Raw genomic sequence first — 23,155 nt, forward strand, 5'->3', positions numbered from 1 at the left:
GTCCCTGGGAACACCGAGACTGCAGTCATCAGAAACAAAACCCAGGCTGCAGCAAGGGACCAGATTTCCTTCAGAATTGGCTACCTAAGGGACAGGTCTAGACGGGAGCAGGGACAGACAGGGAGAGAGAAGTGATTTCTAAAACATTCTATTCTGCAGCTGCACATGTTATGCTGAAGAAACACAGCTACAGTGCCCCAGAATCATGCAAAATGAAACACAAAATGTATGAGGACAGAATCGACCAGAAAAGCTAGATTCTGGTCTCTGCCACCACCTGCCTCTCTCGACTCTCCTTCCACCACACTTCTGCCTGCTCACTATGTCAGCCACACTGAGTGACTTTCTGCAATTCAATCATACCAAACTTGTTTCCTCAGAGCCTTTTGCCTTGTGGTACCCTCTGTTCAGAGAGTCCTTTTCGTAGATCTTGTCCCTTCCTGTCAAAGAAATTTCATATGAAATGTTAGTACCCATCTAAAGTAATGTCCCACCGAGTAGCACTAACACATCACCATGTTTATTTCCTTCATATCATTCATCACCCTTTCAATATGGCTGTTAATTTGTTAACTTGTTGTTTTCCCCACCCCACAACAAAGCACAGGAAACTCAGGGACTTTCTTCTGAAGTTTATCCAGCACCCAGAATAGTGCCTCCTCAGAGCATAAGGGCCCAGGAAACATCTGATGAATGAACAAACTAATGAATGAGCCCTAGTTTCCCACATAAAAAATTAGATGGTTAGATTATGCTATATTAGCAATGGCTACCATACATTGACCATATATTGCATGTTGGGCACATTGGTAAGGGCTGTGGGTAGCGCTGTAGATGGTTGACTTTATATTTTTTTCAGCCCTAACAAGATCCCAAATATTCTCAGGCAGGACCTCAAATATCCAAAATGATGTTTCTGATGCCAAAATTCCTCACTTGGCCATTATGTCTTTGGCTTAGTTCAGAACCTTTCAAACTAACTTTTTTGCTGAAGAAACATTTGCTCAAGTGAAATTTCACCTGGAAGTCCTATATGAAAAACAATTGAAAAAAAGTGTGCGTGTTAGCCCAATAAAAAAGCCTCCAACACATTTCAGGAAAAGGAATCATAAAGACCATCATCAATGACCACAAGGTAATTGAGCTAATTGGGAGACATTTCTCTTGCAGAAGTATTCCAGCTAATAAATGAAGGGATGATAAATTTAGTATTTTGCTACTTGTCATGATTTAATGGATCTCAGCAACGAGCATGGAAGCCTACTAACCTCACAAAAAGAAAGACCATCAGCCTCCTGATAAAAGAACACACCACCACGCATGAAGGAGTCTCACCAAAAAGATCACATCTAAATCTCATCAGCCTTGCAATTTTAACTATCAATTTACAGGAAGTAGAGAGGAACTTGTTAATGTACACCACAGGAATACAATCAGGAAAATCCAAACAGTAGGAAATTAACAACATGAATTCATCAAAAATAAATAACAAGATGGGGAAGGAAGGAGATGGAGTAGAAAGTGACAGACTGAAAGAGGTTTAAATTCATATGAACCAATCACAAAATATAAATGATTTTTGGATCCTAATTCAAGCAGATAATCTGAAAAACCAAAATTTTCAAAATGCATAAGACAATTAAATTTTAACACTGACTAGATGATGGTATTGAGGAATCAGTATTTTTAGAATGGCATTTAAGTTATATTTCTTATAGAGAGTATTTTTATAGATACAAACTAAAAAATGAATAAAATGAAAAAAGAAGTTAATAAAGAGACAAATTAAAAATCCCCACATATCTGGACATTTGAAAATACACTGAGCCAAAAATTATTACAACTTTTCAAACTAGAAATAAAAAAGCCATTGAAACATCATACAGGTTTTAAATTTTAATAGTGTAAATATTGATAGCTATATCCATATAAATGAAAAGCTGTTTGGGATTTTCAATAATTTTTTTAAGTCTAAAAGGGTTCGTCAGACAAAAAAAAAAAAATGAGGAAACCACTGTGGAGTATCACTAACCATAATAGGTCCCTTTCTTGCTATGTCCTCATAAGGAGCCATTGTTATGGAATTCTAAGCACCTATACAAGTTCCTGGTTGGCCTAGATTTGTGGTCCTTCTAGCTTGGGAAGCTGCTTTTCAGTGACCTGAGGGATTTTGACCAAAGTTAGCTTGTTTTCTCCTTTACATTGTAGGTTGTCTGTATATTCCATTTGGGTTTTTTTGGGGGTTTTTTTTGGTTTTCTTTTTCATTTTATTTTTTTCTCTTTTTAATTTTTCTCACTGTTTTCCATTTTTCTTTTTCTCTTTTTTTTTTTTTTACTTAATAGTTTTATCTTTTTTCTTTCCCTCATTTTTTCTTTTTTATTATTTTTTCTCATTTCTTTTTTACTTAGTTTATTTTAGTTTGTCATTGTGGTTTTCTTTTCTTTCTTTTTTTTTTTTTGGCTGCATTGGGCCTTCGTTGCTGCACACAGGCTTTCTCTAGTTGCGGCGAGCGGGGGTTACTCTTCGTTGCAGTGTGCAGGCTTCTCATTGTTGCAGAGCACGGGCTCTAGGCGCACAGGCTTCAGTAGTTGTGGATCTCAGACTCTAGAGCGCAGGCTCAGTAGTTGTGGCACATGGGTTTAGTTGCTCGATGGCATGTGGGATCTCCCTGGACCAGGGCTCGAACCCATGTTCCCTGCATCGGCAGGCGGATTCTTAACTACTGCGCCACCAGGGAAGCCCCTGCCATTGTGTTTTGATTCCATTATAAAGATCAGGTAGTGTGAAAAGTGATTTTCTTTTGAGGTGACCTGGACCAATCTCACCAGCTTTTCCCACGTTTAAGCTGATCTTGGGACACCTTGCCTTCAACCCCTGCAGCGAATCTAACATGCTGCAGGGCTTTCCACCATCTCTGCTGAGGAGGAGACCCATGCTGGCAACAACCAGCTCCTCAAGACCAACAGCAAGGGTACCTTTGCCAAGGTGAAGTTGGCCTGACACATCCTGACTGGGAAGGAGGTAGCTGTGAAAATCATTGGCAAGCGTCAACAGGATTCCTCCAGTCTCCAGGGACTATCCCACAAAGTAAAATTCATGAAGGCTTTGAATCATCCCAATACAGTGAGGTTAATTGAAGTGATGGAGGCTGAGGACAAGACTCCTTGTCATGGAATATGCTACTGGAAGAGAGCACCTAGTGGCTCTTGGCAGTTTGCAAGAAAAAGAGATCCAAGTCAAATTCTGCCAGATAGAGTCTGCTATAAAGTACCAGCACCAAAAGTTTATTATCCTGGATGCTGACATGACCACCAAGATTGCAGACTTTGGCTTCTGCATCAAATTCACCTTCAGCAATAAGCTGGATACCGTCTGTGGCAGTCCCCTGTTATGCTGCCCTGGAACTTTCCCAGGGCCAAAAGTATGACGGACCCTCCATTGCTGTGTGGAGCTTAGGAGTCATCCTTTATACTGGTCAGTGGATCCCTGCCTTTGATGGGCAGAACTTCAAGGAGATATGAGAGGGAGTACTGGGCAAAATATACCATATTCTCTTAGAATTGTGTGTGGAATATGAAAACCTGCTCAAGAAATCTTTCATTTTCAATCCCAGCAAGAGAGATACTTCAGAGTAAATCATGGAGGATTCATGAACGAATGTGGGTCATGAAGATGAGAAGTTAAAGCTTTATGTAGAGCCACTCTCTAACTACAGGACCCTGCAGACTGAGCTGATGCATCCATAGGTTACACACAGAAAGGGATCCTAGGGCTCACTTAGGTTAATTGCCAAACACTGCAGCCCAGCACAACCTCCAGTGTGTCCCTGCGGCCTCCTCCTCCACCCAAAACTTTAGCACCGATGCTGGGACCCCAGATGGAACAAATCTCCTTCACAGTTTATCCAAAGGAAATTCCCTACACACTGGGCAGTACATTTGGGATCAGCAGATTTTTGCCCCAATGTGATCCCAGCCTCTCCCTCGGGCGATAACCACAGCTAGCACTGGGCCACTGGTGGCTTCTTTAGCAAGTTCTCCCTCAAGTTTATATGAAGGTATGCTTATTTCAGGTGTGCCAGAAGGAACCTGCATAAACCTGTAAGCAAACAGCATATGGAGATACTCAAAGCTAGGGAGGCCAAGCCACACACTGCACTTTACATGGAGTATGAAGATCACAAACTCCATGGAGTCCTTTAACATGGCATCAAAATTCAGCAAGGTGCTCGACACAAAAGCTGCCAGTATGAGGTGAATAAGCAATGGTGCTACTGTGCATGCATGGCACCCCAGGGCCAAGAAGGCTTCCTGCAGTGGGAGGCGGAGGTGTGCAAACTCCCACAGTGGTCCCTCAACAGGGTCATTTAAACACACAGCCAGCACCTCCATGGCCCTCAAAAGCATTGCCTCTAAAATAACCAAGGAACTTAAGCTTTAAAAGGCTGCCAGATTTTTAGCACAGTGAAACTACTCTATATGATACTCTTAACCATAGATTCATATCCTTGTACATTCATCTGTCCAGAAACATAGAACGTACAACACCAGGAGTAAATCCTAATGTAGACTATGGACCTTGGGTAATAACGACATGTCAATGTAAGGTTCATCAGTTATAACAAATGTACCAACCTGGTGGGGGATGTTGACAGTGGGAGGGGCTATACATGTGTGGGGACAGGGAGTATATTAAATCTCTATCTTCCTCTTAATTTTCCTGTGAACCTAAAACTGTTCTTTTATTAAAAAAAGTCTTTTTTTAAAACGCTGCCAGGAACCACCTAGGAGACAGAAGGACGGGCCAGCTGGCTCCATCTGCCAGCCTGCCACCTAGCCCCACCCCAAAGGCAGTGACTGGACTGGTCTGTTTCCCCTGGGGCACTTATCCCCTCCCCTGCCCTTCTGGGTCTTTTCTTCCTTGTTTGTGAGAGAGGGCAGATTGTTCTGTAAAATAAAGATAAAAAACAAAACTCTTCCTCCTTCCTCCTTCCTCTTTCCTCCTTCTTCCTTTCCTTGCCCCTCCTCCTCCCCCTCTTATATTTTGGCCTACACAGAAAAAATTTGGTTACATACAGAGGGAACTGAGCAAATAGTTAAATACATCAAGGATAATGAAAACCAGGTTTCTCCATGGAAAAAGAGTTACAAATATGGAAAAGGATAGGATAGGATAGGATAGGATAGGATAGGATAGGATAGGATAGAATAGAATAGAATAGAATAGAATAGAATAGAATAGAATGCTCAGAAACAAAGCCACACACTTATGTAATATTGATAGATGACAGAGGGGACACATCAGTAGGGAAAGGAGTAACTGTTCATTAAATACAGCTGTAAAAAAAATTGCAATCCACGTGGAAAAGGAAGAAATTGGATCCCTGCCTCACATTATAACCAAAAATCAATTCTATTGTATTAAGGGCATAAATATGAAAACAAAACTTTTATTTTTATTATTTTTTATTGAAGTATAGTTGATTTACAATATTATGTTAGTTTTAGGTGTACAGCACAGTGATTCAGGTTTGTTTTTTTTTTGCAGATTATATTCCATTAAAGGCTATTACAAGATAATGAATATAACTCCCTGTGCTATACAGTAAATCCTTGTTGCTTATCTATTTTATGTATAGTTGTTTGTATCTATTAATCCCAGATACAATCTGTTAATTCCACAGGGGGAGGAGGGACAAATTAGGAGTATGGAATAGACAAAACTTTTATTTTTAAATAGAAAAAATTAAGTGGATTTTTTTTTTTTTTTTTTTGTGGTACGCGGGCCTCTCACTGTTGTGGCTTCTCCCGTTGCAGAGCACAGGCTCCGGATGCGCAGGCTCAGCGGCCGTGGCTCACGGACGCAGCCGCTCCGCGGCATGTGGGATCCTCCCGGACCGGGGCACGAACCCGTGTCTCCTGAATCGGCAGGCGGACTCTCAACCACTGCGCCACCAGGGAAGCCCCATTAAGTGGATTTTTTTAAACCTTGAGGTAGGGAATGATTTCTAATCAGGACATAAAAAGCATTGACTATGAAAAAAAAGATTTATCAATTTGACTGTTTAAAATTAAGAATTTATTAGTTATCAAAAGACACCTTAAAATATGTGAAATAAATTACAAACTTGGAGCAAATATTCCCAGTACATGCAACTAACAAAGAATCAGCATCAAGAAAACCTCCTTTACAGCAATCAGAAAAGTACAAACAATTCATTGTAGGGGTCAGCAATTTTTCTTAAAGGATCAGATTGTAAATACTTCAGTCTTTGAGGACTATCTGGCCTCTGTCACAACTACTCAGCCATTATTTTTCAAAAGCAGCCATAGAAAATACATAACATAATTACTTTTTTTTTTTTTTGGTGTGGTGAAAAAATTTAAGATTTACTCTCTCAGCAACTTTCAGGTTTATAATACAATATTATTAACAGTCACCATTCGGTACATTAGATGAGGTGATAGAGATGATGTGAACTTACCCTATTGTAATAATTTTGCAATATATACATGTATATATATATATATTGCAATATATACAATATATAATATCAAATTATCACATTGTACACCTTAAACTTACACAATGCTGTATATCAATTATATCGCAATGAAGCTGGAAAAAAATGCATTGCAAATTAACAGTGCTCCAAAAAAAACTTTAATTACAAAATGGGGGGCCAGCCCCATGGCCTTAGTTTGCCAATCTTTCTCATAAGGACTGGGGTTGAAATTTGAGTTTGTATCATCTTTGCTACATGATAAAATACTCCAAGCCACTTGGTGGCTTAAAACAGTAAATATTATTTCTCATGATCCTGTGGATCAACTGGGCGGTTGTTCTGGTCTAGGCCAGCTTGGCAAATCTCTGTTATCAACTGGCAGCTTGGATGGGACTGGAGGTTTTAGGCTGTATTATAGACTGAAGGTTTGTGCTCCCTCAGAATTCATATGTTCAAACCTAATCCCCAATGTGATGGTATTTGGGGGTGAGGTCTTTGAGAGGTGACTAGGTCTTGAGGGTAGACCCTCATGAATGGGATTAATGCCCTTCAAAAAGAAACCTCTTGAATGTGCACCTCAAAGCTCATCTGCTTAGCAAAGCCACAAAACACAAACCTCTCACTTTTTACCTTTGTTTCCACCTAAAAACAAAAACAAAAAACCTACACCACACAGAACTCAGATTTGCTGAAAAATACGTTTCTAATCTCAAAAAATCTCTGTGTGGCAGATGGCCTACATGCCTCTGTCACCTGGTCCATTTAGGAGCAGGGGTCAGAAGGGAGACTTCCTATTGGCTGCAGGTGGGAAACTGCGTGGACTCATGGAAAGTGAAAGCAGAACTTGGCTGCAGAGCTGGGGCTGGATATAGCTCTTCTCCCGACAGCCTGGGAATGGGAAGGTCACGTCGACTCATGGGAGCTTCAGGGTCAAGCCAACCAAGATTTAGGGACAACCCAAGAGGTTTCCAATCCCCTGGCATAATTTAGACACGTTTGGGGAAGAGCGCAAGTTCCCTACCTGAGATGACTTTTAAGACTTTCCAATGCAGACGGTATAAGCATTTCTTCAGGGTCCCCTGGAGGCAGCTCATTCACAAGGCATCACCTCTGGGGAGGGGCAGGGGGCTCCAGACAGTAAGCATATAGCACTTAAGACAAAGCAGATGGCACCAACTTTTAAAGATGACTCTTTACTACTTAATCAATGGCTTCACCTCTAAATTATATTTTTACAGATATGTACCTATGCAACTTAACGTGGCTCTTCTAAGCAGGTGAGGACTTCCTCTTCAATGCTCTATAAAAATAATTTGTGTTCTTATAGTGAGTTTTTCCAGTAAATGTGGCTTAATATTTTAATTCTTAGAATGTGTCTTCTCGGGGCTTCGCTGGTGGCGCAATCGTTAAGAGTCCACCCGCCAACGCAGGGGACACGGGTTCGAGCCCTGGTCCGGGAAGATCCCACATGCCATGGAGCAACTAAGCCCGTGCGCCACAACTACTGAGCCCACGTGCTGCAGCTACTGAAGCCCGTGTGCCTGTGCTCCACAACAAGAGAAGCCACCACAACGAGAAGCCCGCACACCGCAAGGAAGAGTAGTCCCGGCTCTCCGCAACCAGAGAAAGCACGTGCACAGCAACAGAGACCCAACACAGCCAAAATAAACTAACTAAATAAATAAATTTATAAAAATAAAATAAAAGAATGTGTCTTCTCTATGTGATGCAACTAAATTCTGTTTTGTTTGTGGAATGACTAGCACAGGCCAACTCCCTCTCTTCACTTAACAAAAGACCAATGAGCTGTTAATCAAGCTGTTATCTCCACGGTGCTACTTGCTCGATGCACTGATTTCTTAAGTATGTGGAATCCTTTTTCTTTTGAATCTGTATATCATATGTAAGACTGAATCTACTTAATAAACACTGAATAACCAAAAAAAAAGAAAGGAAAAGAAACCTCTTTAGGGAAAAATCTGAGTATCTCCTCTCCTCTCACACCTACACTTCCTTTGCCTTCACATCTAACACCAGATGTGTGGGGCTTTTCCCCACACCGAGCAATTCTGTGACACCGGCCTGGTGCCCTACAATTTAATTAGATTCTGATACCATCTACCTGGAGTAAGCATCAGATCCTCTGTGTTAAAGGGCTCAGTCCCACAAAACTGCCCCCTGCCCACCCCCAACTTCGTTTGGATGCTAAGCTCAAATCCAGGTTGTTACCTGTACTTCTGACAGAATGGCTGTAACTCAGAAGTTCCCACGACCCCCTCCTCAACTTTGATTAATTTGCTAGAGTGGCTCACAGAACTCAGGAAAACAGTTTACTTACTATTGATACATTACTGGTTTACTACAAAGAATATTAAGGATGCGAATGAAGAGCCAGATGAAGAGATACATAGGGTGAAGGCCGGAAGCGTCCCAAGCACAGGAGTTTGTCTCCATAGAGTGTGGGGTACACTGCCCTCGGGGCATGTGGGTACATTCTTGTTCACCAACCTGGAAAATCTCCGAGCCTCATCCTTTTAGATTTTTATGGAGGCTTTGTTACATAGGCATGATTGATTAAATCACTGATGATTGGTGATTGAACTCAATCTCCAGCCTCTCTCCCTTCCCCAGAGGTAGAGGGGTGGGAGGGGAGGCAGAAAGTTCCAATCCTCTAATACTTTAATGGTTCCCTTGGCAACTGACCCCCAACCTTAAGGGCTATCCAAAAGTGACCTCAATAACATAAATTCAGGTGTGGTTGAAAAGCGTGCTCACATTACTTAGGAAATTTCAAGGGTCTTAGGAGCTCTGTGCCAGGAACAGGATGAAAATCGACTATATATTTGTTACAGATCACAAGACCACAAGAGAGCTCCCTTGTTCCTTCTATCATGTGAGGACATAGCCAGAAGATGGCCATCTATGAACCAGGCCCTCACCAGATGCTGAATCTGTTGGCATCTTGATCTTAGACTTCTCAGCCTTTAGGAACGTAAGAAATAAATGTCTGTTTGTTTACAAACCACTCAGTCTCTGGTATTTCATTATAGCAGCCCAAACAGACTAAGACACAGTGGTTCACTTACATGCCTGGTGGTTGGCAGAACAGTCAGGATAGGGGCCTCCTCTTGGCCCCTTGTCTTTTCTACCATGTGTTTTCATCTTCCAGGATGCTGATCTGGATTTTGTCAGTGGTGGCAAAAAGACTCCTAGCAGCAAGAAAGGGCAAGCCCAAAGCATAAGCAGTTTTCAGGCCTCTGCTTGCATCACATTTCTTAACGTTCCTTTGACCAAAATAGGTCATATGGACAAGCCCAGATTCAAGAGGTAGAGAAACAGACTCTATCATCTCTTGACAGAAGGATGAGCAAAGTCACATGGCAAAGGGGAATGCAATCTGGAATGGGAGGAATTTGCAGCCATTTTACAATCAACCTAACTGTAAACATTTAAACAACATGATGTAAATACATACTCTAGGTAGTGAGTGACTGCAAATACATAAATTACTAACTTCTCATGTTAGACTTCTCTGGCTTTTTATTCCTAAAGGAAAGCTTTTCCACCAATAACAAGTTTATAGAACAATCCATGATTTTGCTTTCACAAGCTCTCTTATGCCAATCTCTTATGCAAATGGGTCAACTGAGACATTTCTATAAACTATTTATATCAATGATTACCAAGAGAACAAGCATTCCCTCCCCTTGAACCTCGCTTAGAGAGACTTACCAGACTTGAGGTGAAAACACTCAAATAAACCACACAATTCTATAGCTAAAAAATGAAAAATATGTATAACTAATTTTTATAATACAAACTACAGACTGTATCACATTTATAAAATGGAGGCATGGTTTTTAAATTTGAGAAACACCAACCTGATACTAAAGAGATTCCAATTTCCAAGTATACCCTGAGCTCTGTAGAGGCCATTTCTCTTCAAAAGAGACCCTGTGGTTACAGGGTCCAGAGAGAGAGCATCCCTGGAACAGCCACAGGAATATTCTTCTCCTGGCTGAATCCACCCCCTGGCTGGTTGGCAGTTGGCAACCTGACAAGTGTTTTACATTCAAAAGGTCAAGCTCTGAGTGAATCTGCCCAGAGCCTCTGGTGAAGAGGGCCTTGCCAATCACGCCTGGATGCCCAGGCCTGGCATCTGTCCCTTGCCCCTGCCATTCTGACAGCTGTGGAAGAAGGGACCCAGGCTCCCAGCTTGGGCTGTCACTAAGTGATGGCAGCCCTTTTGCTGAAGGTCAAACTCTAATTCTCACTCCAGGGAGACTTCCTTCTCTCTTTCTCTCTTTCAGCCTGTCCATCTTCATAACTGTTTGCGTTCTTCTGCTGCTTTATAGTCTTCAAAACATTTTCCCTTTCACACTCTCATTTGATCCTCCCCATAGGAAGAGGGTGTCACAGCAATCATGAATTTCCCTTTTGTAAGAACAAGCAGAGAGACTAGGCAATTGAGTGTTGGAAGAACATACAACGTAGCAGTTAAGAACAAAGGCTCCGGAGTTAGATTCCTGCCAGTCTCCTTCCATGTAACCTCGGGCAAACTGCATAATCTCTCTCTCCCTCTCTCTCTCGCCCTCGGTTTCCCTGTATATAAAGTAGAGATAATAATCCTTCCTATTTCATAAGGTTTTTGCAAGAACGAAGTATAAGAAGAAATGTCTGGCATAAAACAATATCGCAATAAACCATAAGGATATGTTTATTATTTGTACAGCTTCTGTTGTTATCACATAGCTAGATTACAGCAAAGCAAGGACTAGAATGCACATCCATGGGCCTGAAAGCCACACTATCTACATCCACCTTTCAATAAAGTGAGTGGGGGTTCTGGCTGTTCTGCTTTCCTACATGAGAAGCAAATTATCCCATAAAGGAGTAGGCTAGAGGACCTATCTTCTTAAAAGAAAACCTTTTCTTCCAGCTTGCTAAAACTTCAGAAAGGAGCCTGAGGGTCCTGAACTGTTATAGTTACCTCCAAAAAACAGGTATTATAAAAAACTGGGTTAGTCTCAGAATACTGTTAGCCTTTCCCTCCACAACCTATTATTCTAATCCAGGAAAGTCAGTATGTCCAGGAATATCAGTTCTACTGACAATCAAAGTTCTTGCTTTTAGCCAGGAGTTTCAAATCCTTCCCCAACAAAACCTTTCATCAAATTTGCCCCAAAATCACCAAATTTTAATTGTTTGAGTTCCTTTTCCTCCTTCATCCCTGGGTAATTATCAGTGAATGTGTTAGTGAAAGGTTATAAAATCATAAACAGGAAGAAGAAGGTGACCTAGCAGCCTGGCTACTAACCCCTGAATAATCCTCAGTTGACTTTACCCACCATAAAGAAGATTAGAAATGTGTAGTTACAGGATGCAGAAACAAAAATATGTAAGCTTAGAAGTAGAAAAGAATTGAATTTCAAATTTAATAGTGACAACAAAAAAATCAAATGGGAGAGAAAATGAAAAGAATAGAGTCGGAATTCCCAGGAAATACATTAAACCATAGCTTTGAAAGACAAAGAAAATAGAAAGAGAGAAAAATAACACAGAAATCTACCTTCATTGCACTGTGTCTGACCAAAGAACATTATAATGAATCTCCCACTACCATTAAATTAAACACAAATTGCTTTTGTTTCTAATTAACGTCGGCCTAAGCCAATGTGATGTGTGAAAGTCTTCTTTTTTAATGCCTCTGCCATGCCACAGAAATATATTACAACCAGAATGAAAGATTACGGATGCTTTCCAATAGCTTCCTCTAAAATTTAGGCCAAACCTTATAGAAGGTATATGTGAGAGTCATTTGAATTCCAAATGCATTTAAAAGAACCAGCTCTATTACAGTGCATAGCAAATGAATCCATAATGAGGAGATATTCCAGACCAATTGTTTCCAAATTATGCTTTAGATTATCTTCATTTCTCTTTTGAAAATATGCCTTGTTATTTTTAGCATGGCATAAGAAACCCTTGACTTTTCTGGCATCAAATGACATCTCCAGTTTCTGTGCTCTCCCTTATTCCTTTACATACCAGCTTGGTCACATCGGACTTAGACCCTTGTCATTCCCAGTAAACTCCGATCATCCTTCAAAGCCCAGCTCAGATTTCACCTGCTCTGCAAAACTTTTGCCAGTACTCCCAGGTGGAGTTAGAAATCCCTCCTGGGTGTTCCCAACACCTTATATCCATGCAACATTTGTTCTACAGGTGGCCTTCAGCAAGAATCCTTTCTTTCAGTGTCTGAACTCACCAGGTTATAGGTATAGGTACAGTGCCTGCATAGATGGATTGTGTTAACAATGAAGTAGCAGAAATCTATAGGAGCTAGCTTAAATTTAAAAGGGTAGGGAGATGGGGCGCATATTAAAAGCATACATGGGAAGCTCATGGAATCCAAGCCAAGATTCAGGAAGAGACAGATATAAGAAATGGAAAGCCATCTGGAATCCAAAGGTCACTCTCTCCCACATTTCATCACCCATTCGCCCCTACATCTGCTTTGCTCTTTAATCACTAAGACTGACTTTTCTGTTATCAGCCTACACAACAAAAGGGCAGGGTGGTGGTGAAGGGACTCAGTTCCATCACAGTTTTTGTACCTATAGGGCAAGAGTCCAGTCATATAAAAAGAATCCCTTGCTGTCTCCGCTTTGGTCCTAATTCCAAATTCCAGGGGAAGAATCAGATTGCCTGACTTGAATCAGGTGTCCACAGTGACCCATCTTGCTAAGTTTAGATGGTCAGGGCTATGTGGTTCAAATTCAACTAGTGGGGGCACTGCAAAGGAGGCAAAAGAGAAGGGAGAATCATTGTGAGCTAAGAGACAGCCCAAAAGGTGACACCTATACATACATTCTGTTGACTAGAACAGAGGGAGGGAAAGAAGGAAGAAGGGAGGGAAGGAGGGGGGATAAATCCAAATACATTTGGAGGGCTTCCTCATGGTGATAAGAGTCAAACTAGAAGATTAGGAACTTAGTGTCTTACTGGGGATGCTCATGAAATCCAGTGGTAGTGACATCATCATTGTACATAAGCATGTGTTGAGTATCTACAGGTAAGTAGCCACTGATATAGACACTTACCTTCAAAGAACGTGTATGTCGATCAATAGCAGGGATCTGAAGCTCAGGAAAAATTAAAAATAAGCAGAGTTCACTGAAGAACCCCAAACCAAAAAACCATGTATCTGTCAGTGGCATCTGCTCCAAATAACCTAAAAGTCTGTGGTCTGCATGTTTAGTAAGCATTAAAACCTCTGGGAGGCAGAAGAGAAACCCACATCTATTCACACTAAAGTGTAAATGTGTGGTTACAGCAGACAATTAACTGCCCTTTGGACATCACACAGTCAATAATACTAAAGCCTTGGTATAGGGTCAAGGTTTCCCAAAGTGTGGTTCACATTGGAAACTTAGCCAAGAAGTCTGCATACCTAACAAGCTTGTGAGAAACTTCTCATGCACAGCACCACTATGAACTACTGGGGTAAGCAGCCTCTAAAGTGACCCCCGGAAATCTCCAAGCTACACCGTTTTTGTAGGCCCCTCCCACACTGTTCCAGGTTTGGTCTGTATGACCAGTAGCATATAGCAGAAGTGACAGTATGTCACTTCCAATATTAGGTTATAAAAGGATCGCAGTTCATGCCTTGAGATTCTCTCCCCTGAACCCACCCCCTCTCCTTCTCACTTTGCTTCTCCCCATTCTTCTCCCTTTCCCTATCACGCTATCTTTTCTTAGATCACTCATACTGGGGGAAACGATATGATGAGCAGCCTTGTGGAGAGAACTCTGTGGCAAGAAACTGAAGCCTCCTGCCAAGAGCCACATGAGTGAGCTTAGAAGTGGATATTCCAGCGCCTTCAGAAACTGCAGCTCGACTGCAACATCATAAGAGACTGAAATCAGAACCACTCAGCTCAGCCATTCCTAGATCCCTGACCCTCAGAAATCGTGGGATAATAAATGTTCATTGTTTTATTTTTTTATTTTTGTTTTTGGCCGCACCGCGAAGCTTGCGGGATCTTAGTTCTCCAACCAGGGGTTGAACCCGGCCACGGCAGAGAAAGCGCCGAGAACTGGACCACCAGGGAATTCCCAAATGTTCATTGTTTTAACCTGCTATGTTTTCAGATAATTTGTTACACGGCAATAAATTACAGATAGCTAGTCTACAAAGACTGCCCCTTCCTGTCCCTGAAAACTGCTTCTCATAACAAGAGATGGAATTTATTTCTCCTCCATTTAAATCTGGTCTGGCCCTGTGACTGGCTTGAGTAATAGAAGGCTGCAGAAGTGACATTCTGCAGCTTCTGAGCCCAATTCTTAAGAGAACTAGCAGCTTCTACTTCCTACTGCTTGGAACCCAGACACATGCTATGAGCAGCCAAAGCCACATGGAAAGGATATATGGAGGAGAAGTGAGGTGCTCTGTTTGGCATCCCCAGCTCACCTCCCAACCAACACTGACTGTGTGCCAGGTGAGTGAGCCATCTTGGATGTCCCACCCAATTGAGCCCTCCAGATGACTGCAGCCTCTCCCAATACCATGTGAAGCAAAACTGCCCAGTCAACCCAAAGAATCGGGAAAAATAATAAATGGTTGCTGTTATTTTAAGTCACTAATTTTAGGGGTAGTTTCTATGTAGCAGTAGAAACCAAAATACACTGTCTTAGGCTAATGAATTTATTCATTAATGATTGGATTCTGAGCATCAGTCTATAAGTGAAGTATAGATATCTGTCCAAAGAACCTTTCTGGGCAAAGAACTTATGCATGTAAGATAGTCCTACACCTTGCATCTCCTTTGGATCCACCGTGATACTGGGTATCTACTAGAGGCTCACATAGGCTTTTTGACATTGGCTCCCCCAGTTTCTTTCCTGTTTCTAATAACATCATGAAGAACTAACATTTCCTGAGCTCTAATAGGTGACAGGCACCACCCTAAATAGTTTACTTCTCTTAACTTACTAAAGTATTGGGTTGGCCAAAAAGTTCGTTCAGGTTTTTCCATAACATCTTACAGAAAAACCTGAACGAACTTTTTGGCGAACCCAATATTACGACAACACTAAGAGATAGGTCCTGGTATCTCCATTCTCCATATGGGGAAAGTGGGCCTGGAAAGGTAAAGGACTTGCCCAAGCTCACCCACAGCTGATAATTGATGGAGCCCGGAGAGTCCAACTTGGCATCCATACTCTTAACCACTGCTCTACACTATCCTCAGTCCTATGAGGTAGATGCTGCTATTACCATTTTAAAGACAGGGAGCCTGAGGCTTAGGGAGTTCCTGGCACAAAGTTCACACAGTTAATAAAGAGAAGAGCTACAAGGAAAACGTCCTCTAATACCAACGTTCTTAAACAAAATCCTATTCTTCACCCCCACGTTTGAAGAATGTGCAGATTGTAGCAGGGTCTGGTCCAGTCATGTATTCTCAGCTCTCCTAGGCTCCACCTTATCAGGTATTTTAAGAACAAGGGTCAGTGAATCATGCACCCGTGAGGTAAACTCAGCAGCTCCTTAATCTTCCCTGCCTCCCTTTTGGAGATCATCATAACTTAGAAATATTCCCTTGAGTTCTTTAAATACTCTGCAAACAGCTGGCCCATTTTCAGGAACTCAGAAGACACACACCATATTTAGAGTTCAGAGAGGGGAAAAAAAAAAAACTCACAGATCTGCAAGAGAGAAGTATTTCTTCTGTAACTCCTCTCATCCTGAAAACCCTTTTGCTCTCTCCTAGTTTTAACTGTGAACCTCACCCCCATCCAGGAAATGTACTTTTCACCTCCATGCCCTGCAAACAATGAAGAAAAAAAAGAAACCAAAATTTCCCACACACTATTTCACTTGATTCTCATGAGTTTCTTTTAACAGCAAAAGGTATTTCACATATGCAGCATGATAATTTATTGAGAATTTACTGTAGAATGATAATCTACTGAGATATTTCTCTGTGTCTATTTCTTCTTATCTATCAGGAAGGAATGAATGGTATTTTCTCCTTCCCAGAAGGCCTTTCTTCCAGGGCCAAAAAGGAAAGCTGTCTAAAAGGGATGGGGGTGGGAGGACCCTAATTACAACCCAAACCATATTTGTCAGTTCTGAAGGCTCTACCCAGGGTCAGGCCTTCAGGAGAGACAGACTTTTTCTAGTAGGGCTGTAAATACTCAGCCAGTTGGCCAGAGGGTATTTGGGCAAAACATTCTAGGGGCAACTAGCTTGCAACTAATTAGGTTGTTCCAGAGTGAAGAGTAGTCACTTGATGTTTTGGTGCATTGAGGGTAATCTGAGGTGAGATTCCTCAGGCCTGCGGCTGGGGGATGAGGAAGAACTGGCCCTCCTCACACTCACAGTCTCTGAGGCACTGGTCTGAGTCCCCAGTGCTGTGACCTTGGGAACCTCAGCCGCAATCCCATAGTAGGGCTTGGCACCATGGTGACCACTTTGAATTGAGGGCCAGAAACCTTTGCCTTTTTCCTGGACTGCATAAGCCAACCAGGCTAGGAAAGGGAACCGCTGCTACCCCCATACCCACATATACACACAAATGACTGGTACTGTCTGCCTAGTCAACCTTGACAAGTGGGGGCCTGAGCGAGGCTTAATATTTTTAGGATATGTAAAAACACGGCATTGCTTGCGTCCCACTTCATGAAACAAATATACTTCCCACAACACATTTCCTATCAGCACACAGGGAAAATAAATTTACTTTAATCTCAATTTCTTTAACATTAACCTTTTCCTCTCTTTCCTCCCCTTGGTTCTCTGATATCGTTCCAGTTGCATAGGCGACACTTGAGGCAAGTCACTTCTTGTTTCTTTTACACATTTGCTTGTTTCATCCCCTCTGGTCCTCCAGAAAATCATTTCCATTATATAGCGTTTTTCCTTTATCAGACCATTTACAGAATGTCAACTAGCTTCTGAGCACTGATTGGCAAACTAAGACCCACAGGCCAAATCCTGCCCACAGCCTGTGTTTGTAAATAAAGTTTCATTGGGATACAGCCACTCCCATTCAATCATGTATTATCTGTGGCTGTTTTTGCACCTTATCAGCACATTTGAGTCTTTGCAATAGGGACTCTCAAAGCCTAGAATGTTTACTACCTGGTCTCATTCAGAAAAGGTTTGCCAACCCTTGGTCTAGCAGAAGAAAAATACATGTTGTACTGCATATTATTAACCAGTACTCTATCCATCTTTGGGTGATGCTTTAAATAGAGGTCAATGCAAAGTGTTCTGGGGAGCACCATTAGATTTTAAATGGTCCCATATACATGGTTTATAGCTGCCATCTATATGAAGTTGAGGCTTCATATTGCAAATAATAAACTATTCAAGCTATATTTAGTCAAAAAGAATTTTTTGGGACTTCCCTGATGGCACATTGGTTAAGAATCCGCCTGCCAATGCAGGGGACACAGGTTCGATCCCTGGTCTAGGAAGATCCCACATGCCGTGGAGCAACTAAGCCCGTGTGCCACAACTACTGAGCCCTTGCACCACAACTACTGAAGCCAGCGCACCTGGAGCCTGTGCTCTGCAACGAGAGAAGCCACCGCAATGAGAAGCCTGTGCACCACCATGAAGAGTAGCTTCCCGCTCGCGACAACTAGAGAAAGCCCACACACAGCAACGATGACCCAATGCAGCCAAACATAAATAAATAAAATAAATAAATTTTAAAAAATAGGCAAACTGAATTATACCATTTAAAAAAAAAAGAATTTTTTATAAAATAATATGATGTTGGTTTCTTCTCTACCAGTCAGAATTCAATTAGGTAACAGAACCACTATCAGTATTATGGAATATAAAATTTACTAAGTTTATTATAGAAATGATATTTTGCACAACTGTGGGAGATGCAGGGGAAGAAAGGGTCTGGAAAGGGCAACTGGAGGACCAGGGGAAAATCACTAACCAGCCTTCCTTTAAGCCTGGCGTGAGGGGACAAGCTGGAACAGAGTAAGGAAGCAATGAGGGTACAGAAAAGCTTGTGTCTACTAATGTCTACATTGAAATTGACTGCTATACCTCCTCTCCCTCTCCCTTTATAAAAGTCCCACTTGCACCCATTCAAAGAACAGAAATGCACCCCAATATTCTACCCTTTGGAGGAGTTACAACCCTTTGCCTTACATTGGAGTGAGAACTCCCCATCTTTATCCCTTTATGTAAGAAGTGATGATGATATTCGAGTTTTACTTCTCTGCGGGAGTTTCTGTCTCACTCAGAGTAAGTGTTAAGTCTGAACTTTATTGATATCGCAAAACTTCCAGAAAAGTGACTGGGTGAGTGATGTTTTGAAACATGTTTGCAAGTTCGTTGACACTTCTCCCAGGAGATGTGGAATCTAATTCAACCTCCCCTTGATTATAGATAGGCTGGCCTTGGTGACTTCTTCAAAGGGATAGAATGCAGTAGACATGACACCATGAGATTCCTGTGGCCAGGTCATAAAAAGCAATACACTGTCTACTTGGCTTTTCTTCTGTCCTTAGAACATGCACTTCTGGAGCTCTGAGCCATCATATACAAAGTCCAATTACCGTGAAGGCACCATGCTGAAGAGGTTATATAGAGAGACAACAAAGAGATAGAGAAAGGTATCTGATGAGCACTGGTAGACCAGCCCTCAGCTGTTTAAGACTCCTAGCCTAAGCTAGGAGCAGCTTTCAGATGAATCCCCTCTCCAGCCTCCAAGCTGCCCGAGCCCACACCAAGTAGAGCAGAAATGAGCTTTTTCCACCGAGCCCTGTTCACACTGCAGATTTGTGAGCAAGTTAGATGTTGTTGAGGGGTAAAGTCATAAGTTTGGGGGTTGTTTATTGTGTAGCCATAGTAACTGAAATAGAATACAAAGCAATCTTCCAAATAAGCTATGGAGTTCTAACTAAGAACAGTTAGGCAGAGCTGCCAAAGATAAAAATGCACATATACCCGTACAGCACTATGGAAGTTTATTCATCCACGTCATTCATCTATCCATCCAACGAATATTCATGAAGCGTCTACTTTGTGTGCTGGGGATTCAGTAGTAAAGACAGAAATGATCTCTGCCCTGATGGAGAATTCAGGCTACTGTGGGTTAAGAGAGACAATGAAGGAGTAATTCATGAGTGTTCCAAAAGGGGAAGCCCAGGATGCTTTGTCAGATAATAAGTCAAATGTCTTTTCTGGGAATTTCTTAAAGATACATTCCCCTTAATTACTAAGAGTCTTTTAGATTCTGGCTCTGTTCCAGACATACGGAGCAAAAGAAAAGATATAAATTTACAGGTTCAGCAAACACAGGCTTCTCTGGGTTACAGGGGGTTTTGGTGGCTGCTTTCAACTGTGGCAGTCAGCTGTCCTTTCTCTGGATCAAACATACATAGACAAGATGCTAATTGTATGCTTTGTTCTGCACCTACTTTGAAATTAGTTATAATGAAACTATACGTCATCTTGTCTAAGAAACATTGCTGTTCAGAGTGGCCATAGTTTGGTTGCAAATAGAAATTACTCACAAGATCTATATCAGAAGCTAAAAGCTTTCTCATCAGGCTGCTGATAATGAAGCTTGCTAACTATCCTGGTGCAGAAAGTAGAATTATGAAAACTGATTCAGTCTAATTATCAAAGTGTTGGAGTTTTTCCGCTATTCTCAAAATGTAGCCATTGAAGCGGCTTGAAAACTCGTTGTCCAGAATTTAAATTGCCTATTGCCAAGGCTCAGTGACTGCTCCAGGAGTGAACGAAAGTGCTTAAAATCTCCGGACTGTTTGATTACAGGTACCCATCCATCGTTTGCTCAGTCATGTACAACTGTGCAATTAAAACAAATGGTGGCACATAAAAGGCTGCCTGAGGTAGATCTGGCCTGTGGGCAGAGTGCCAGCCTGTTAGAAGAAAGTGCCAGGCAGAGTGGGGGAAACAGTGAATAAAAAAGACACAGGCCCCCATGCAACATGCATGCCTTCTTGGAGCTCACAGTCTAGTAGGGGAGAAAGACAAGTAAATGGGCATCAGTAACACAATGCCTAAGAGCTGTGTTTCAGAATAGTGTGGGATCAGGGAAAGCTAACCCAGGGATGCAGCCTCTAAGATGAAGGTTGTGTAGGAGTCGGCAAGGCCAAGGTGGAGGGAACATGGGGAAGAAGAAAACATGGTTCAGGCTGACTCAGGTACTGCTAAGACACTAGAGAGACAGAATGTCAGAGGAACTAAAAACATTCAGAGTGGTTGAAATATTAGGAGGTAAAATGATGAGAGATAAGGCTGGACAGGTAGGGAAAAGGGTCAGTCAGGTCATGGAGGGCTGTATAAGCCATTTTAAAGAGGTTCAACTTTCTTTTCCCTAGATTTTATTTTTAACACAAAAGAGACAAGTTCAACTAGCCTCAGAAATGTTTTTAAGAGATTCACTTTTATGAAGATCTAGAATAATGAGAGAATCAGTTCTTCCCTGGTCTTACATCAAGAAGACAGAGAACATGGAGTTCCCATTCTCATGCTCAAGTGTTTTTCTTCTGAAGACCAGTAGCTATTTACTCATTTACCCACTTAGCCCTGATCTCTCTGCCAGGCAGATTGGAGAGGGCACAGAGTGAAAAATATCATTGTTCATTCTCAAGAGAGAATTATCCAGCAAAAAGGATAAGGATTACTGTTTCTAACAAGCACCAGAGGAGGTAAACATTGAGAATTCAGAATTGTCAAAGATTTTCTTTTTAATGTAAGAAAGATCCCTGTGTAGAACATTTATGCCTTTTCTCCAAGTGTCAGAAAAATCACATACCTTATAGTTTAGTAATGGGCACATGTGACTACACTACCAGCATTTGGTAGTGACCATTTTTACTATAGATGAAGTGGTTACACATATGAAAATTTACTAAGTAATAGAATGACCATCATGTCTAAAAGTTGCCCTGTTTCAGAAGGGACTCAAGCCAAGTATAGGATGTCTCCTAGATTGAGTGCTAGGCATTAAGTATACCCAGCATGGTGCCAGGGGGTGAGAATTAATGAATGAATTATGATGGTTTAAATAATGATGAATTAATGAATGAAATATGATGGATTAATTATGATGAGTTAAATACAAGTTACAGTCTGTTTAAGTTCCGGCACAGGCCTGATGACATGAGGCAGGCAGGGCTTCTAGAGCAAACACAATTCTGTGTTCTGAAAAAACTTCACACTTTCCTGAACCAACCAGGCAAAACTCACAGTTAAGAAACCCCTTAACTTAAAACTGACTAAGCAAAAAGACAAGTGTGTTAGTTTTCTATTGCTGCTCTAACAAATTACCACAAACTTAATGGCTTAAAACTACCCAAATTTAGTATCTTACAGTTCTAGAGATCAGAAATCCAAAATGAGTCCTACAGGCTAAAATCAAGGTGTGAAGAAGGCTGTGTTCCTTCTGGAGACCCTAGGGGAGCATCCAATCCTTGCCTTTTCCAACTTCTAGAGGCTGCCCACATTCCCTGGCTCATGTCCCCTTCCCATCACTCTGTTCTGTTGCATCATCTCTTTTTCTGACTCTCCTGCTTCCCTCTTTCCCTTATAAGAATGCTTGTAATGACACTGGGCCCACCCAAATAATCCAAGATAATCCTCCCATGTCAAGATCCTTAACTTAATCACGCCACAAAGCCCCATTCTGCCATGCAGGGTAACACAGTCACAGGTTCCAGGGATTAGGACATGGACATTTTGGGGGGCCGTTATTCTGCCTCCCACAATAAGAAGAAAACAGACTGTAAGATCTGAAGGCCAAATTTCATCTGATTTATTCAACATCATCTCCAGCAAGGTACTGGCTCATCATCAGTACTTAGTCACTAGCTGTTGAATAACTGAGTAAATGAATAAGAAAATATAAATGATGTGCTATTTCTGCAATAACTCCTCATGTGAATAAGGTATGGATGGTTTCAAAATCTGTAATTTGCTGTCTCTTACAAATGAAGGATTGAATGGATACCAAGTTTCAGTTTGGGAAGATGAAAAAGTTCTGGAGATGGATGATGGTGATGGTTGCACAACAATATAAATGTACCTAATACCGATGAACCGTGCAGTTAAAAATTGTGAATGTTACATAATATACACATTTTTACCACAATAGAAGAATCTAAAGGACTAATTCAAAGAGTATATAAGTCAAGAAAAAAGTTACACAATGGCCCTTGACCAGAACCATACATCTGACTTAAATAAATATCCTTCTAATAATAATTCCCAGAAGAGAAAGGTATGGAATATCCTCAGTCTTAGGGCTGAATCCTCTTCTCATTATTTTATTTGCCTCCTAAAGCATTAGAATTTATCACAGGTATGTTCATTAAGCCAAAATGTTTTCACTATGCTTTTTAAGTTAAACTGATGCAAGAGAGATCAGTCAAGCAAGCAGATGTCTACTTGGGCCTTTGGTTGGTTTATTTTTCTAAGTGTCCTCATTTGTCTGCATCATGGTTTTAAACTCTCTCTAAAACACATTCTAACACACATACATGCACACATGCACACACCTGCATACAAAGTCAGCGTCCATATGGTGCCAAAATACTCTGTGGGTTCATAGATGAAATCCAGCCAGACTGCTTGGGTGGGCTTT

General features: G+C 41.4%; 1 long non-coding RNA gene and 2 pseudogenes across 2 annotated transcripts in view; 2 read left to right on the forward strand and 1 right to left on the reverse strand.

Annotated features, from left to right (window-relative positions):
- LOC149743981 (uncharacterized) overlaps positions 1-16,552 on the reverse strand; it is a 42,098-nt gene extending 25,546 nt beyond the window's left edge. Inside the window, exons 1-2 of one of the 2 annotated variants that reach the window (XR_016391603.1) lie at positions 9,593-16,552; positions 7,528-7,657 (exon numbers count right to left, since the gene is read on the reverse strand). This is a non-coding gene — a long non-coding RNA (uncharacterized LOC149743981). Of the gene's footprint in view, positions 1-7,527 lie in introns of both variants that reach the window. The other variant, XR_016391602.1, reaches the window with a different exon arrangement.
- LOC149743982 (serine/threonine-protein kinase MARK2 pseudogene) lies at positions 2,859-3,871 on the forward strand (annotated as a pseudogene).
- LOC149743983 (serine/threonine-protein kinase MARK2 pseudogene) lies at positions 3,946-4,441 on the forward strand (annotated as a pseudogene).
- Positions 16,553-23,155: the final 6,603 nt, after the last annotated feature.

The sequence above is a fragment of the Delphinapterus leucas genome, unplaced genomic scaffold (genome assembly GCF_059928025.1).
Source record: "Delphinapterus leucas isolate spDelLeu-1000000601 "Yukka" unplaced genomic scaffold, BTC_Dleu_Yukka2 spDelLeu_asBTCV2_sq31, whole genome shotgun sequence".
Taxonomy (NCBI): domain Eukaryota; kingdom Metazoa; phylum Chordata; class Mammalia; order Artiodactyla; family Monodontidae; genus Delphinapterus; species Delphinapterus leucas.